The sequence below is a fragment of the Haliaeetus leucocephalus genome, unplaced genomic scaffold (assembly GCF_000737465.1).
Source record: "Haliaeetus leucocephalus isolate CR32 unplaced genomic scaffold, Haliaeetus_leucocephalus-4.0 Scaffold587, whole genome shotgun sequence".
In the NCBI taxonomy this organism is placed as follows: domain Eukaryota; kingdom Metazoa; phylum Chordata; class Aves; order Accipitriformes; family Accipitridae; genus Haliaeetus; species Haliaeetus leucocephalus.
Window position 1 is genome coordinate 1,346,053 of NW_010973023.1, and position 16,137 is coordinate 1,362,189.

Sequence of the window (16,137 nt, forward strand, 5' to 3'; positions counted from 1 at the left end):
TAGCACGCGCGCGCGCGCACACACACCCTCCCGCGCGCTCGCCCCGCTACACCCCCCACCCCCCCCACGTCCTTCTCCTCTGCCCGCTTCACGCTCACGCAAGCCACGCCCCCGGGTGACGTCACCGCGCAGACCGCTGGCCACGCCCCGCACAGCCCCTCCTCGCCCGCGCCGTGCCCGCGGCGGGGCACGCTGGGAAATGCAGTCCGGGGGGCGCGTGGCGGGGTGGCGAGGGGTGCGCTGAGGTGGCGCGGGGGATCGCGGTGGCGGCGGGCCCGGGCGCTCTCCCGCTCTCCCCTCAGGGCGCCCGTCCCCTTCAGCCGCCTCCGCGGGAAGCCTGGAACGCGGTGCTTGCCCCGCGGGGGGCCCCGTGCGCCCAGCAGCCGCTCGCCCCGCAGGCAAGTGGAGGAAGACCCCCCCTCGGCGCGGTGAGCGGGCCGGCCGGTGCCCTCAGGGCCTCCCGCGGCGAAGCCCCTCACCGTGAGCCCGGGCATGGCCCGTTGGCCCCCCCGCCCCTCTGCCGAGCTCCGCTCGGCCACTGGAGTCCTGGAAAAGAGCAAGTGCGGAGGTTTGTACCTCAAGTGCTCTATCGCAACCGCTTGACAGCTGTTAACGGTCGCAGTAGCCGTGTGGGTGCCCGCAGGGCGCTCACCGGTGCCAGTCTGAGAGCCGCCCTTTGTCGTACACCCCTGAGCGTGCAAAATAGTGCGGTGGGCGGCGAGCTTTGCCGGGACCCCAGCCAAGGGCACGGCAGTGTTGGGAGCAGCGGCGTTCTCACTCACAGAGCCCTGCAACAGTCAGAAATGTCTCACTCTGGATAAGTTATGGCGCAATGAAGCGTTGCTGTCATTAGCGTGAACGAGCGTTATTAATATCATTTGCAAGGCGGCTATGCGCCGCACAGTTAGGCATTCGCCTCAATGAACCCGTTTTTAGGATCAGTGTTTTATGGACTTGAGCTCCAAAGCTGTAAAACGTGAAGCAAACTTTAACATAGAAAACAGTTCAGCCCAAGGACACCTTGGTCAGGGATAGCCTCAGGAAAACTGTATCCATCTATTCTACTGACATATACCAGAGCAATGAATAGAACAATTTCAATATTTTTTTCCCCCCAAAAAATAAACGAAATGACATTACTTGGATATACAGCTCTGGCCTGGCATGGCTGAGAAGCAGCTACGCTCCTTTCTTGGTGCAGTTGTTTACTTCATGTTACCTGCACCCACCTTTATCGCATTTTTAAAATATTTCATCTTTTTGAGTAATCTTTGTCTTGAGTGTTGGCTGTTCGGTAATGATAGGTCTTAAGAACAGAACAGGTAAAGGTTTTTGAAAACTTAATCCATTTACCAAATCCATTGATCTATATTAAAAAATTCAAACTGCTTTGTTTTGTTTCTATTTAAGAAGATCTGGGAGTGTAAGTAAGTGATGCATATCATGTGATCTCCAGGGTGGAAATAGCTGTTCTGCTACTGTAACTGAATTCTTAACCTAAACAGTTTAAGAGAAAAAAACTTGGTAAGCTTGGCGGCAAGAGGAGGAATGGGAGTATCATAAAAAACAGTGCTTAATTGTATTATGAGCAATAACACTTAGTGTCATAGCAGGCATTTGTACTCTGGCTTCTCTACTGATGCTCTGTTGCAGGTCTTCCTTGTAAACCCATGGTGACCTGACAGAGCTGAATGAAGGCTGCAGGGAGATCCTTCAACTAATGGCTGTGGTGCTGCTTCTATCAGCCACCTCTAAGTGAGTTCTGTCACATAATACATAAGCTATTATGCCGGAGGTAAGCAGGTGCTACCAATTTATGCCATGCACATAGTAATTAGTATCTGATATTTAAATAGTTCCAGTAACACTTGGGCATTAAGCTTGTTGATGTGATGGCTCACACCAAAAAACAATAGCAGTGACAAAGGAAGCTGTGATGGGAGATTGAGGTTTTGGATACTCCTGAATGTGTTACTTGAAGAACAGACGTACCTAGTTAACAGCAAATAGCCTTCACCCTCACATGAATATGAAATGACCTGTCTTTTTGTCAGCAATAAATACAGGGGACAGGGATGGCGCTGAGGGACCACTGACGCCCAGCCTCCCTGTCTGGGTCAGTGCCTGTGAATTCTACCAGAAATACTTCAGAAGATGTTATCCACAGATGGGAACACGGTGGGGACACAGTAGAGGGGAGGGAGGACACAACACGGTAGCTTGTCACCACATCCCCAGGGTGTCAGCGGTGTGGGGTGGTCTCAGTGGTGACATCCCCTGTTCCCTTGCAGGTGGGGAAGCTGCAACCAGTAAAAGTGAGCTGATTGATTGTTTCAGTTACCAAAGGGAGCTTATTTTCACTTACTGCAAATTTTCCCATTCTGATCATCAGACAGGGAAGTCTCTAATTCAAGCTGAGGGACTAAAGCTTTCTCAGCGCTGCTTGCTGTCTGCTGCAAGAGTTATCTTCTGCTCATTTGAACAGTTGAGGGGGAGAGGGCAAATATGGTCATAGATACCTGTGTCATCTTCTTTCTTCCTTCTCAACAGAAGTTGGTATATTTTTTATTAGCTTGCTTGTTTTTATTTTCTATCCTAGCAGGAAACCAAAAAAACACCAAAAAACAACCAAATAAAAATTTTTGACAAATAAAAAAAAAAAAAAAAGCAGGAAGAATATAGTCCCTGCTTCCACTAGTGAATGCCACTCAGGGTATTAATGACAATAAGAACTTGTGAAACGTAAGAGGATTTTTGCATTCATTTACCGTAAACTGTTTGAATAAGCTAATGGTATGTAGGAACAGAAGCATTACCTCACATTACTTACCTTTCCAGAAAATGCCAAAGTGAGCAGCAGAGCAAAGAGTTAGGCCATAGCCTCTGTTGCACGTGGGGCTGGCTGATTGTTTCCACTGCTGCCATATGCTTTGTATTCTTTCAGCTCTTAAATTCATGGCAGGCCAAGATGTGGAAAACAACTCCCAGAGTAGTCTCAACTGTAAGTGAATGCAACTACTACACACAAATAGTTTGAGCATTAAACCCCTGTGTTAATATAAAGCCTTTTTGTAATACTCTGATACATAAAGCTTCTGTGAAGCTTTTGCAACCCTGATTTTTTACTACATAAAAAGCTTTTGTGTAAGCTTTGTAAAATTAAAGCAAAATATAAGCTACTGTTGCAGCTTGCATAGATTTCTCATGTAAGGAGGCCGTAACAATAAGTAGTATTTTCCTGTGCTTGCAGCTAGGTTGATTAGCCTGAAATGCTGCTTGTGATGCACAGAGCGATGCTAGATACATCTCTTTGCTATTAGACTCTGTTCTAGAGAGTCTGGCATCTGAAGTGCTCCATCAACCTTTAAAGTGAATTGGCAAAGAGAATGACTTTGGCACTACTGCTGTGAGCATTAACGAATTTAGATTTCTTTTTTCTTTCGTCTGGAACACGGCTAACTTGGGCACTTTACAGCTTTTCTGGGTCTGCTTTTGTCAAAGGCGAGATGACCACTGAAATTGGTGCTCGTCTCCAAGTCTGGGGAGGTCATGAAACTCAGACAATTTTTACAAGTATAGAAGGGCTGATGGGCTTTAAGTAAAGCATACAGAGTGGTCCCAGCCCCAGTGTAGGTTAGCCTTCCATCACTGGTTTTCCTTTCTGAGGGTGAAAGCTTTCCAAGGGTGAAGCCTCCCACTACACTGTGCTCCATGCAGTTGATTCTGTGCTTAGGTCTATAACAAAGTTCCATCTCTGCTGGCCTCCTACTCCTCCTCCCCATCTGGCAAATCCACTCATTGCCGTGACTACAGAAAGCGGAATCAAATGGTTTCATTCTGATTTTGGTACCTTATTCCTAGAAGGTATTCAGTAACTGGAAAGGAGATTGCATCAACATCTCAAACAGCTCTAACTCCTATCAGATGACTATGCTTATCCACTTCATGCTGTTCCTAGTGTGTCCACCATGGCCTAACTACAGAAAGTGTAGTAAAAAAATTTTGAGGATATGCAATTGATGAACTTGGACTTAAGAAGGCATGTGGACAATTACATTTTGCTTTTGGAACTGAGCCCAACTGTGTCAGTAAAACATTTAATTGAAATCTCACTGTTACCTTCCTTTGATGCCTTGTTACAACATGGTGGAGCATACTTTCCTGGCTGCTGAAATGGGAATTAGGCAGGACTGGCTTTTAGTGACTAAACCAATAGCTGAAATGTTGATTGGGGGGGAAAAAAAAAAAAAAAAAAAAAGGAGTTGAAGCATCCTATCCTGATCTGTGCCAGGATTTAATATAAATACACGCAAATATCACGGACAGCTAGACACATGGGCTTATTTGCAGGCCTAGCAGAAAGGGGATTAACCGAGAAAACTGAGAACATAAGGACTCCTGAACTGTCTAAGAGGTTATAAGAGAAGTCTACCTGCTAGTTGTTGTAAGCAACATTTCATTTAACTTGGACTGTTTCAGTGTCTGTTCACAATCTTAAACCCTGGCTGTTCATGTGATTACTGTTGGTATGAGCAGTGTTTTGTTCAATATGCAGGGTGTGCCTAGAAAAATACAGGAGATAGAGTGTTAGAGATGCATCTTTGTGCCTACTAATACTGACATTGCCATAAAGACTGAAATCAAAGCCATGTGGAAAAAAGACATGGAAACATCAAGTTTTCCTGAATTATCTTTGTTATACTCTGCAGTGAAATGTCAGTATAAAAACTTAAATAGGTTAAGCTTCCTCTGGTAACAAACTGGGATGAAATTCTATTATTTTACTGGGTAGAGATTTGGGTCAGTCAGTTACTATTACAGAGTGATTAGATTGCTCAAGAGGCTTTGAAACAAATGTAACTAATGAATTAACCTCATTCACAGAGTGTGAAATCTGTTCTAGGAGAAATGCCAACTAGTTCAAACAATACTAATTATGAAGTAGCAACAACAAGCAGTTGTCGAAGCTGTAGCTCATTCCTCAGTGTTCCTGTCATAACTGAGAAAATGCTGTTCTGTACCAAATGTGCTCAAAAAAAAGTGGGATGGCAAAAGCAATCTGCATTTCTGAAGGTGGGAGCACAGATCAAATCTCTTGCAAGGTCAAATTATCCTGCTTAAGGGTCTTCTACTCAGAAGTGGACTACATACTAGCATTCTGCTGCAGAGCAATGAACTAGCAATAACTGTATGTGTTCACCATATGGGGAAAGGCGTCCTAGAGTCACCTCTTGATTCTAGCCCCAGGGACCTGGATTTTCGCTAACCTGAAATTTTCTGAAATGTTAAAATGAACCATCAACTCAACTGCTCAAGTTTTGGCTCCTTGTTAATCTAAGTTTCACTGTAAAACCATTTACAATATTTACAGATTTGCAGAACTATTATCTTCATTAAACCAAAGACATTGTTTAGATCTGGAGTTGTGCTGTAGCTTTTCTCAGGCTGATAATGGTCTGTGTTCTAGTTTTAAAGCAGGGACTTAAAATGTTTACAGGGAAAAGAAGTGGCTTCTACACATGAAAGGTGGTTTTAAGTCCTAAGTTTTACCCATGCTATCCAAAGCTTATACAGTTTCATTTCAGCAAAAACTTGAATCATATGCAGCAAAAAAACCTTATTCAATTGCAGGTTATGTGATATGGTACCCATGAGTCAGGCCTCAGCTAACATCCTGAATTTTATACCAGGGCAAATCCAGTGACAGCTTCATATGCCAGTTCCGAGATACTCAGCACTTTATTGAGCTCTTATCATGGCTAAATATGATTACACTGGAAGTGTCTCTAAGCTTGTTGCTGTTGTCACTTTCTTGACGGAGAATCAATATTTGATTCACCGCATAATTCCATGTTAAGCTCAGATCTCAGTTCAGCTGTGGTATGCTGACAGGGCTTTAAAAGTTATGGAAAATTGTAGGCTCAGTTGTTACCTTTGAACTTTCAGACACGTGCTCTTGATTTAATGCAGAAAAACCACAGGAGAGGTCACTCTAGTTAAGTTCGAACTAATCTTTTAGAACAATTACCTTTATTTTTAATAACATGTTATATATATAATGCTATAACATCCAGTGATAAGGAATGAAGAAACAGGATAAGAAACAGATACAGTAAAGTCAAAACAACAAGGTCTGGCAAAACTGTGACCTGGACGCTATGCTACAAGGACCTGTAGCTAACCATCATGGACGATCCTGATGCCAGGACTGTCACAGTGAGATGTACCTGTTGCTGAGATACTAAGCATGCTCCATTACTGAAGGTCTAAAGAGCAGTACGGATATTCCTGGTGTGAGAGGTGGTGATCTGCCCTTGTTCTTCCCTGTCCCCCTCCAGAAAAGGAAGGTAGCAAAGGAGTCTTCACAGACTTTGTGCTGCCACAAATATTCCTTTTGGTCTGAAGGCGAGACAGAAATCAGAACCATGAGCTCTCTTGCTGGTGAAGATACCACATGACTTATTTTAGGAGCATGACATTGTGCAAGTGGCTAACCCAACATCACCTAATGTGGATCCTAGGTGACAGATTGCACAGTTTAAATAGCAACTTGAAACATACAGCTGCAGAACTATGTATCTCAACATTTGTCCGGTAAGAAAGCAAAACATTTTCTTTGGGGTTATGAGGAGGAGTGTTACTAATCAGTGAGGGGACGCAAAAGAGCATGAAAAAAAAAGCTGAGACTGGTAGTCAGCACTGGTCACGGTACTTCCCTACATTTCAGATGAGAAATCTTATTCTTTTTGCCCTTGACACTTGTATGTGCTGTGGCAGGGAATGTGCTGCTTGAATACTAACATCAGAAAAACAGCAGCAGTAGACTGTAGCTTGAGAAGGGAGTAGCAGGCACTCAACTGTAGCTGTGCAATAGACTGCCTGACCAAGAAGAAGAGTGCTGTCAGGCAACACCAAATTCTGTGGGAAGGTGTGGTGGGTAGAATTGCTCACTTTAATGCTTGTGCTGTCAGGATGGTTATGGACTCCCAGCAGCAACATCTGGAGTACAGCCCTGCTGCTTGTTACAAACAGGTCTGGCCGTGTACCAAAGACAGTAGTTCTACTGATGGCGTTTATCTGTGTATGGTTTTGACATCAGCGTAACTTGAAATTGCCTTTCTTCAGAGCTTGCCCTTCAAAATCAGTGATATTTACCTGGCATAGTAACTCCAGCCCTCCATCTTTCCCATGTGAGAAATTCCCCCATGGGATGATTTGCATGCTGTAGCAGCACAGTCGGCCCCTCGTCCCCAGTGGACAGTATTCCTGAACACTGCACTGTGTCAGGAAGGGGTCCCCAAAGGGCTGTCATCTAGGACATGCTCGCTACAGAAGCTTGTGGGATTTACTGTGTGTCTGTGTTAGTTCTTTGAGCTGCTTAACAGCTCACTGATAACAACTCACATTTTTGCAGCTCAAGGAGTGTCATGGCAGAGACAGGGCTCCCATGGCCTGCTTGCACTGCAGTGCGGTCTGTGGAAAGATCCCGGGAAGAATTCCCTGGAAACGGTCTGATACTTGCTGCTTGTATGCATCACCTTGTATGCCCCCTTTCTGTAGCCGTAGCTTCCTCATAAAGATGTCATAAAATCCCATGGGCTATTTGCCTAGAGATAAGGAAGGGCTCCTGGCACATTTCCACCATCACATTTTGCTTACAGTTAGTCCAGGTTTGTCTGACCTAGTTCTGTTCATAAACTGGGCTTAGTGGTGGAGTCCTGGAAATGTTCCCAGCTGCTAAAGCCAGGCTATTCCCTCTGCAGTAATTAATTGCAGTTCAAAAGCCCTTCACCAGCTACGTATCATAATATTAACATAAAAAAACATGTTCTCTGGGATTCTAAGCTTTGAGCAAGCTGCTTATGGTGGCGAGACTTATATTCAATATCACAAGGGCACCATGGGACCCTGCTCATCAGTCGCTTGCTGCTAAGCACAAACCGAACTGGAAAATCTCTTTCCTGTGTACCCATTACAAAACTGTTATCACAGGACAAAATGAAGCTTTGGATTGTTTTTACTAAGCTGCGTGTGATTCTTCATTCCAGTGTAACTTTCCATCATTTGCAAAAAAGAATTTGGGAACAAGTACAATGAATTGAAACTTGATACCCAATTATAATTTGAATACCATGAGGCTCCTGGAGAGTGCTCAACAATTATTACAGACAGAAAGAATTGTTAGCACTAACCATCTAGCATAGAGGCAACTTTTGGTTGAACTAAGAGTACATAAATCATACTCATTAAATCTAAATCACATAAAGGACATAGTAAAGAAATGTCCTGTTTTCTACATAGGGTTAGCTTCATCCAGAAATGCTTTGGACTTGTCCAAATCTCAGGTCACCTTCCATGAACAAGTACGTGAATTTACTGGGTCAGTAAATTAAAACTACACAAGGGACCTCGGGTGCTAAACTTTCAAAGTTTCTCTAGCTCTTACAGTTTAAAAAGCAGGTTTCCTTGTTGTGCTTGCTGTTAGGAATATGCACCCTGCAACTCAAAATATTGTGTCTGATCCCCCTTAATAGTTGAACTCTGTCTCAATATGCCATTTAGTAATCACATCTTTAACAGAGAGAGCGGGAGACTACTGTAAAACCTAATGATTCTACTGCTTTATAAAAAGCAAGAGGTTTGAATTCTCCTGGAACAAATATTATGTGCTTAAATTAGCTACTGACTATATGAATTGTAGAGGAACCTCCTTCTGGCATTGCAGTTCCTGTGGTGGTTCCTTTGAGATTTCCTGGACCTGAACTGTGTCAGCTCCACTTGCTTCCAGCTTATTGAGAAGCATGGAGCTAACACCATGAGCTGGTACAGGGTTCAAACTGGGAGCTGCTGGGTACCTGCCCTGGTGAGGAAGAGTTTTCTGAAATGTTGCAGTTTGGGGAGGGTAGGTTGCTCCTAGTCAAGGTGCATAATTTGAGGTATATATTTGATATCACTGAAGACCAACTCAATCAACATAGTTTCCAGCAAAGGCCAGAAATCCTCTGTAAAGACTGCTTCTTCACGTGGATGGAAGTGACTAGGATGGAAGTGACTACTTCAGAAGTTACAGTGAATCCTCCCCTGCATAATTTATATCCCCTTTTTCAAAACAAATAGCATAATTTCTTTTATGTCCAGTTCTAGCCTTTCAGCAGCATTACTTGTTGCTCATTAGCTTGTGTGCAACCATTGAAACAAGCTGGAGGATGAGATTTTAAAGCCTAATGTTACCAAAGATTAATACAGCTTTTTTTGAGCCCTGTCCCCACAGCCTTCCATTGCGAAGTGCTCAGAGGCACCAGAAATGGAACCTTCAGCAGAGAAGCCCTGTGTAAAATGGAGTTGTCTTACTGTCTGCTAGTAGGAAGGCAAATAATACAGATGACCTTGCTAGTGTGCTTAGGAAGGGAAGGAATATATTGTGCTTGGGTTGCATTGCATGTTAAAGCGAGACAAACTCACTGGAAGTGAAGAGGAATGGAAGACTTTGAAAAATAAGTAGGATCAGGGCCTTAAGGAGCTGTTAGCCATTGAAAACACTGCCATCAGCTCCATAGTGAAAAGGGAAACTTCCAAAAGCTGGACATTGCTCATAGCCACTGTTTCTGTAACTTCCACAATAATCAGCTGAATACTTGGTGTCAGGACTCAGATGCATGGGCTCAGATGTGTTTTGTCTGATGGAAAACATTTCCTCTACTTTGTGGAGGCTGCTTAGATCCCTTCTGCTGCCCTTGAGTTATTTGCAAAGTTTGCCTTAGCTTTCCTGATACCTGGAGAGGGAAGGGCTGGTCCCCTTGGCCAACATCTGAAGGTGGACAGTGTGTTAAAAAGAGAGGTCAAGTGTGGTTCAGTAGCTTTCGAAAGAGGTCTTCAGTATTTTAAGCACAACACTTCATTTAAAGTCAAAAGACTGAATTGTGACGCGCTTCAAAGAAAGCAAAGTTGTCACTTTCAGGATGGCTCCTGTGGCACTGTCATGTCCCTGAAAGTGTTCCTAAGGCAGCAAAATTACCACATATCTGCTGTGTGGAATGGGTTGCTTTCAAAGCATACAAAGCTGAAACACCTCAAAGCTTAGCCTCATCTTTGTCTACAGTTTCAACTTGTGTCACTACTCTGAAATGCAAGATAAAATGTAGACTTAGGTCTCCTTGAACTCAACTGACTTGAGGAAACTACAGATGTGATGGACCTGCATTTTGCAGGCAGGGGGCTAGGATGGAGGCATGTGTCTGCCCTTTGTCCTTAGTTCAGTACAGAATGTAACAGACTGCTATTGACCCAGATCTCAAGGGTCAAAAAACGGGAGTTTTGGCACTAGTTTTCCAAATAGTAAGCTGGATGAAGTAGGATGAAAGTATGTCATGGATTCTTACTCGCTCCTTTTCAATCATCTGAGCTGTCACAAGTACGACTGCCTCATTATCCTTGGGCCCTCAGCTGAATTTTGATGACCTGCGTGGGAAGTGGTTAAAGGTACCACTACAGACTCCTCAGTGCTCCAGACAAGGCTGCAAAGTCTTGGTTGCATCAGAAAGGTTTAAAGTCAAATCAGCCATCATAAAATTTCATAAAGCAAGTGAAAAAATTCTGCTGCGGTCTCCGGTAGCAGCACTTCAGGTATACTGTCTTGAGAACTGTAAATGCTTATTTGTGGTTTTATCTATTCACTACTTGATTTGAAAAAGGTGTAGTAGACCTTAAATATTCCCTGAGCAATTTGGGAGGGGGACCTGTAATGTTAAGCTGTGTGTAACCTGGGGTAGAGTACTCTCAAAGCTGAGATAAACTGTTGCAGCAGTGGTTCTGTTTCTTAGCCTGGAAAATGGGATAGAAAACTCATTCCTCGTACAGCTGACAAACACATGTGTACATCTGCTGGAGCTATGCATGCTAAATAGACCTGGAATTGCTGTTGCCTTGCAGAACATGAAATCTGGATGGCAAATTATTATCTAACACAAAATACTTGGCAGAAGTCTCAAAATCTCATTTCAGCTCTGTACTTTGTTCTTTAAGGGAAATAAGTTTAATTGGAAGCTAATACTTTTGTTAGAAGTATCAAGTTCAAAAGGGCAAGAATCTTACTGTTTTTTAGGAATAGTATAAATCCTGTAGGTGCAAGTCATGGTCTGTTGGAATTCACAGAGGTAAAATCTCAAGCAAGGGCTTCAGGATGCTGGTTATCAATACCAAGCTAAATTGCACATATCAAGAACTTTGCTTCACGGCTCTCACGTCTAAATAAACTTCTGAGTTCAGTTAAGAATGTACTCCAAGGATGTACCAGTCCTGCCTATAAACTTGGTTGTCTGATGCCAATCTGAATAATTTATCTGGATGGAAACAATTGATTTCATGGCCTGAGACCCCACCTTTGGGGGACTTGGGTCAAAGTTCTAGCTGGGGTGGGTACACAGTAAGGATCAGTGGCCTCTTGAGTTGTAAAGCTTAGGGGGCACACTGTTCTGCAAATACTTACACTGGTTTTGTGGTTACTGCTCTAGGATCCAGGTTAGTCACCAAGGATCACTGTAAGGTATCAAGGTCTGCTAGTGGATAGAAAAACAATGAAGAGCAAAGCTTCAGTGGTGGTTACAGTTGCATGCTAGTTCTGCATTCTTTGAGCAAATCGAATGTTCCTGGCAGAGTCAAGGACCTAGTCTTTTCTCTAGGGTTATGGCTGGGATCCCATCGCATGTTACAGTACTCATGGCAGCCTGTTCTTTCTTGGGTGCCTAATCTCAAGCAGAAAGCATGATGTGGTAACTCTGCATCTTAAATGTTGTGAAAACAATACCGAGAGGAAGTGTGCCTCTAAGTGAAAATGGGGAAACAACTGGGAAATATAAAGTGAAGCACCTTCATAACCAAAACAGCATTACAGCATTGCAAAGAAATACAGGGAAGTGAAGAGTCACTTCCCAGAAAAATTTCCCTCTGTAACAGTCAATTCATTTACTATGACAAGAGTGAGCAGTCTTAGAGTGACTTGAAGCTTCCTCTATCGCAGTAACTAAAACAAAGGTGTAATAGAGTTGTTTGCTCCTCTAAACAGTCTGCATAGAAACCTTTCAAAGGGATTTTTTTATTGCGTAGCAGTAAGGGCAATCGCCACTGCCTCTGATGTTAGAAGGAAAACCAGAATCAACTTGGAAGTGTAGCATTTAGTGGGAAATGGTGCAGTTAAATACAAGAATTGATCACATTTGTCTAATGGCTATCTTTGTAACAGGACCGATAAAAAGCAGTGAACATTTTCTTCCTGCAGGAGACTCCAAGGGCTGTGTATGACCACCTTCTGGTTGAGACCCTGTACCTGGTCTGGAGAGACATTTGAAACTTGATCCAAAATTCTCTTTCAGTGTTTAGGTGTTTCTGGGAAGTGTTCAGAGCAAAACAGATGTGAAAGCTATATAATACATGGGTCGGTTTGGGGCCTGTAAGGACAAAACATGGCACAAATGAACTTGCAGCATTCCAATGGTTATGAACCTTCAGCTGCATTGCACATCTTATGGATCCCCTGGCACACAAATGCACTGGGAAAGGAGTCTGGCCTGTTGGGGCCACTGGCACAGAGCACTGGGCTAGCATTTGCTTTTGTAAGGTGAGTTGTCTTCTTTTGCTAGACAGCTGGGTGACAGCAGGTTTTCTTCTGTGTAAAAAGGGAATACTGAAACCACTTGTAAAGTGTTTCAAAATGTAACAAGAGCCAAATTTGAGATGCCTATCAGATAGAAGTGCATCTGTCTTGTTGCTGAACTGTATAGGTTGCAGGGATAGTCAGGTTAAATATCATTAATCATATCTGATCTATATTGAAACATGTGGCAAGGTTGTGAGCAAAGTAAGGAATGAAACAAACTGCAGGTCTTTTCCAAGTAGAAGATACCAACAGACTTGCATCCTGCTTTCACCTCAGTCTTCTGGGACAGATTATCTGGAAATAGTTAATCAAATGCTTGCTTGGATATGTACAAAAGGCTCAACATTCAAATTGTATGGCACATGGGTGTTGTAAATCAGCATAACCTGAAAGAAGAAATTTAACTGTAAACCTGCTAAAAGTGCTCTAAGCTTCTCTCAGCTGCTTTTAAGTACCTGTGTAACAGTAATAGAAACAGGGCATTGTTGCAAAGAAAATCATTCCAGCAATGGCCAAATTGTGCTTCGTAATGAGTATAACATAAAAGAAGGTGCCAAAGAAATGCAAGGTGGGGAATAATTCACTATGCATATGGCTGAGCAGGACTTTTTGGCCCCAAAGCATTCTCCAGGAAGAGGTTACTGATCACCTGGCAACTGAGGTTAACAGATATTGGGGGGGGGTTGTGACTAATGCTTGTGTTAAAGTAGTGGTCATCTTTTAGTCCTACTTTTATCCATGATGCAATAAGATGTAATAGAATTATGAGTTTGTCATAGATCTCAGACTTTATTAATCATCTACAAATTTGCAATAGTTTGGCATAATGCATATGATGGAAGAGGAGCTTTTGTGTCTTGCCAGCCTCTTTCCATCACTTTAACCTGCTGTTTTTGAAGTAAGAATATACTGGAGTTCATAGTGCCAGTTGACATGATCAGTCCCAGTATAAGCTTCACTGGGGTGTCTAGTCAGCAGGCTGCCTTCTGAAGAGTCCCGATGGTGTTATTCACTTCAGCATTTGTCTGATTGGAATATACTGTAAAAATATGTTAAAAGTTGACTGGATCAGTTCTAGACAAGATAATGATGAACTCTTACAAGTGAATAATTATCTCCATGAATTAGACTTTAGACTTCAGCTCTCAACTGAAAGAAAGAAAACATCCCAGTACTTTACATGAGCTCTTGCTCTGGGGCAAATGGTTTAGTTTCTCTTGTCTCATGTAAACTGCTTGCAGGTGTCTAGTGTACAATATCCTTGCAAAGGTAAAAAGGAAGTAAAATAACTGGAGAAGCTATTTAGGAGTTCCACATCCTTAGGTGCTTTTTTATGGGTAGATTTTCTTGTGACAAAGAGGACAATGTTGTGAGGACACAATTTTAAGCCTGAAAACAATGGATTTGGAGAACACTGAAACTTCGCCAGAGAACGCTTTCTCTAAACACAGCCTAAACTTAGTCAGTGAAGGTTCTCATTGGTTTTAACCAGGCATTACATTTTATCTGCTTAGCACTGGCAGCTGTACTGCTACAGCCCAGTTGCGTATTTCCTGCAAAGCAACCAGACAAAATCCATTTTTTTTTTGTTAGAAATGGCTAGGTGCAACTGGTTTATGTTGGCACTAGTGACCTGGCTGATGAAACATGAACCCATATTTTTCTTATCAATCTATCTCCTTTTTGTCTTAGTAATGCCCAGGGTAGAGCTATTGGGGCCCTGAGGCTACTGATAGTCCTCAATGGCTCTGAGCAGCCTCACCTAGGGTCTTCTCCCCCACACCCCTGGCTATGGACCCAGGAGTCCAGTCAAGCTCAGTCCAGGGCCTTCACTCGCTTCCTGAGCTCCATTGGTAGAGTGCTGGTCTCCAGCTCAGCCACGTCTGTGCCAAGGCCCATGCCTGGCCATGGGTCCTTGTCACCTTGATCCAAGTGTATGTACTGACTTTCTTGCTTGAGCTTGTACCTGTCTTATCACTAAGGACCTGCCTGGTGGTCACTAGGCTGTGTCTGATGCTGGTTACTTTCATTGGGACCCACCCTGACCTGTGGCTTGACTTCCCAGCTTGACCTGCCTCATTGCCATTTGGACTAGCTGGTGCCCCCTGGTAAGATCCTGTCAGGACAGCACTGGCAAAAATCCATTCCATTGCAAGGATTATTCTGTTTTTTCAAATCTGACTTGGTGCTCTTTCCTGTTAAAGCTTTATGGCACATGTAAACCAAGAAGCTAGCATGGTTAATTTTTAGTGGTTTTGGTGAAGAGCTTGCTGATGTCAGTGAAGTTTGTCACCATTTTTTTTTTTTCCCAGCTTGTTCCAAATCACTTGTTTGAGGTCAGGGAAGTGAGGACTGAACCACTAAGGTTGCAGCCATGCTGCCTAGACAGGAAAACAGCAGAAGCAATTCAGTGTGGTCACCTCCTGTGTTTACCTGTTCTTAATTTTCATGTGTAATGAGCTCTCTTCAGACAATTTAGCATTCTGAAATGAGCTTTTGGTTTGTTCTATGGAAACATGAACTCTGTGGTAACCAAGCACAAAAAGGCAATTGAACAGAATATTATGCTACTTTGCATAAATCCATAGTACATGTGCATTTGAATACTGCATATGGTATCTGATAGCAGGAATGGAAAGAGCTCAGAAGGATAAGTGAAGCTATAGATCTGCTTCTTTTTTTTTTTTTAAAGTTGGGACTTCTTAGGTAAGTTACTAAATACAGAAAACTGTATCTGAGCTGAAGCTGGTTGTGGCTGGGGGCATCATGATTTGATTCTTTTTATGTTCTTAGCTAGGCAACTTCTTTTGGCCGTACTGCAATAGGCTGTTTGATAGACTGAACTAACCTTTTCTGTGATCTGGAAAGGTGGTTAGTGTTGCAGTGAAATACTGTTGAGCACTTCTAGGGGGTTATAAGATAATGACTATTTCTTAGTCTTAGTGTTAGGTTGGATGCTGATTAATTTGGGCTGGTCAAGGGAATGGACAGCCATGCCTATTTAAAACTTGGCAACATGCAGCTTGCCATCACTAGTTAGGAGGACTCATTAATTTTCTGAAAACAGAACTCCAACCGCATCCAAAGAGAAAAGTATGCACTATATAAAAAATATACACTTAGTCTCTAGCACTCTGATAAACTTATTCTGTCTGATTAACCATACAGTGACATTTGACTGACCTTGTCAGCTGGAGGGGTGAATGGATAAAATAAATGAGCTTTCAGTCTCTGACTGAACATATTTAACATGCTGAGTAGGAGGTCAGTATGACTCATCCTTTCCATTTGTTGGATGGCCTAATATTTGTAGAGAAAAATCTGTCCTTCTTTTGAATGCTTCCAGAGATGTAATGCTTCTTGGTACTTGAATCCGCTACAGGTGCCTTTCCAAACTGATACCCAGTTTCTGTAAACCTGCCACACCTTACCACCGCTCTCTAAATGTGATTTAGTGTGAGTACTACAGTTTGGTCGTAAAGAGC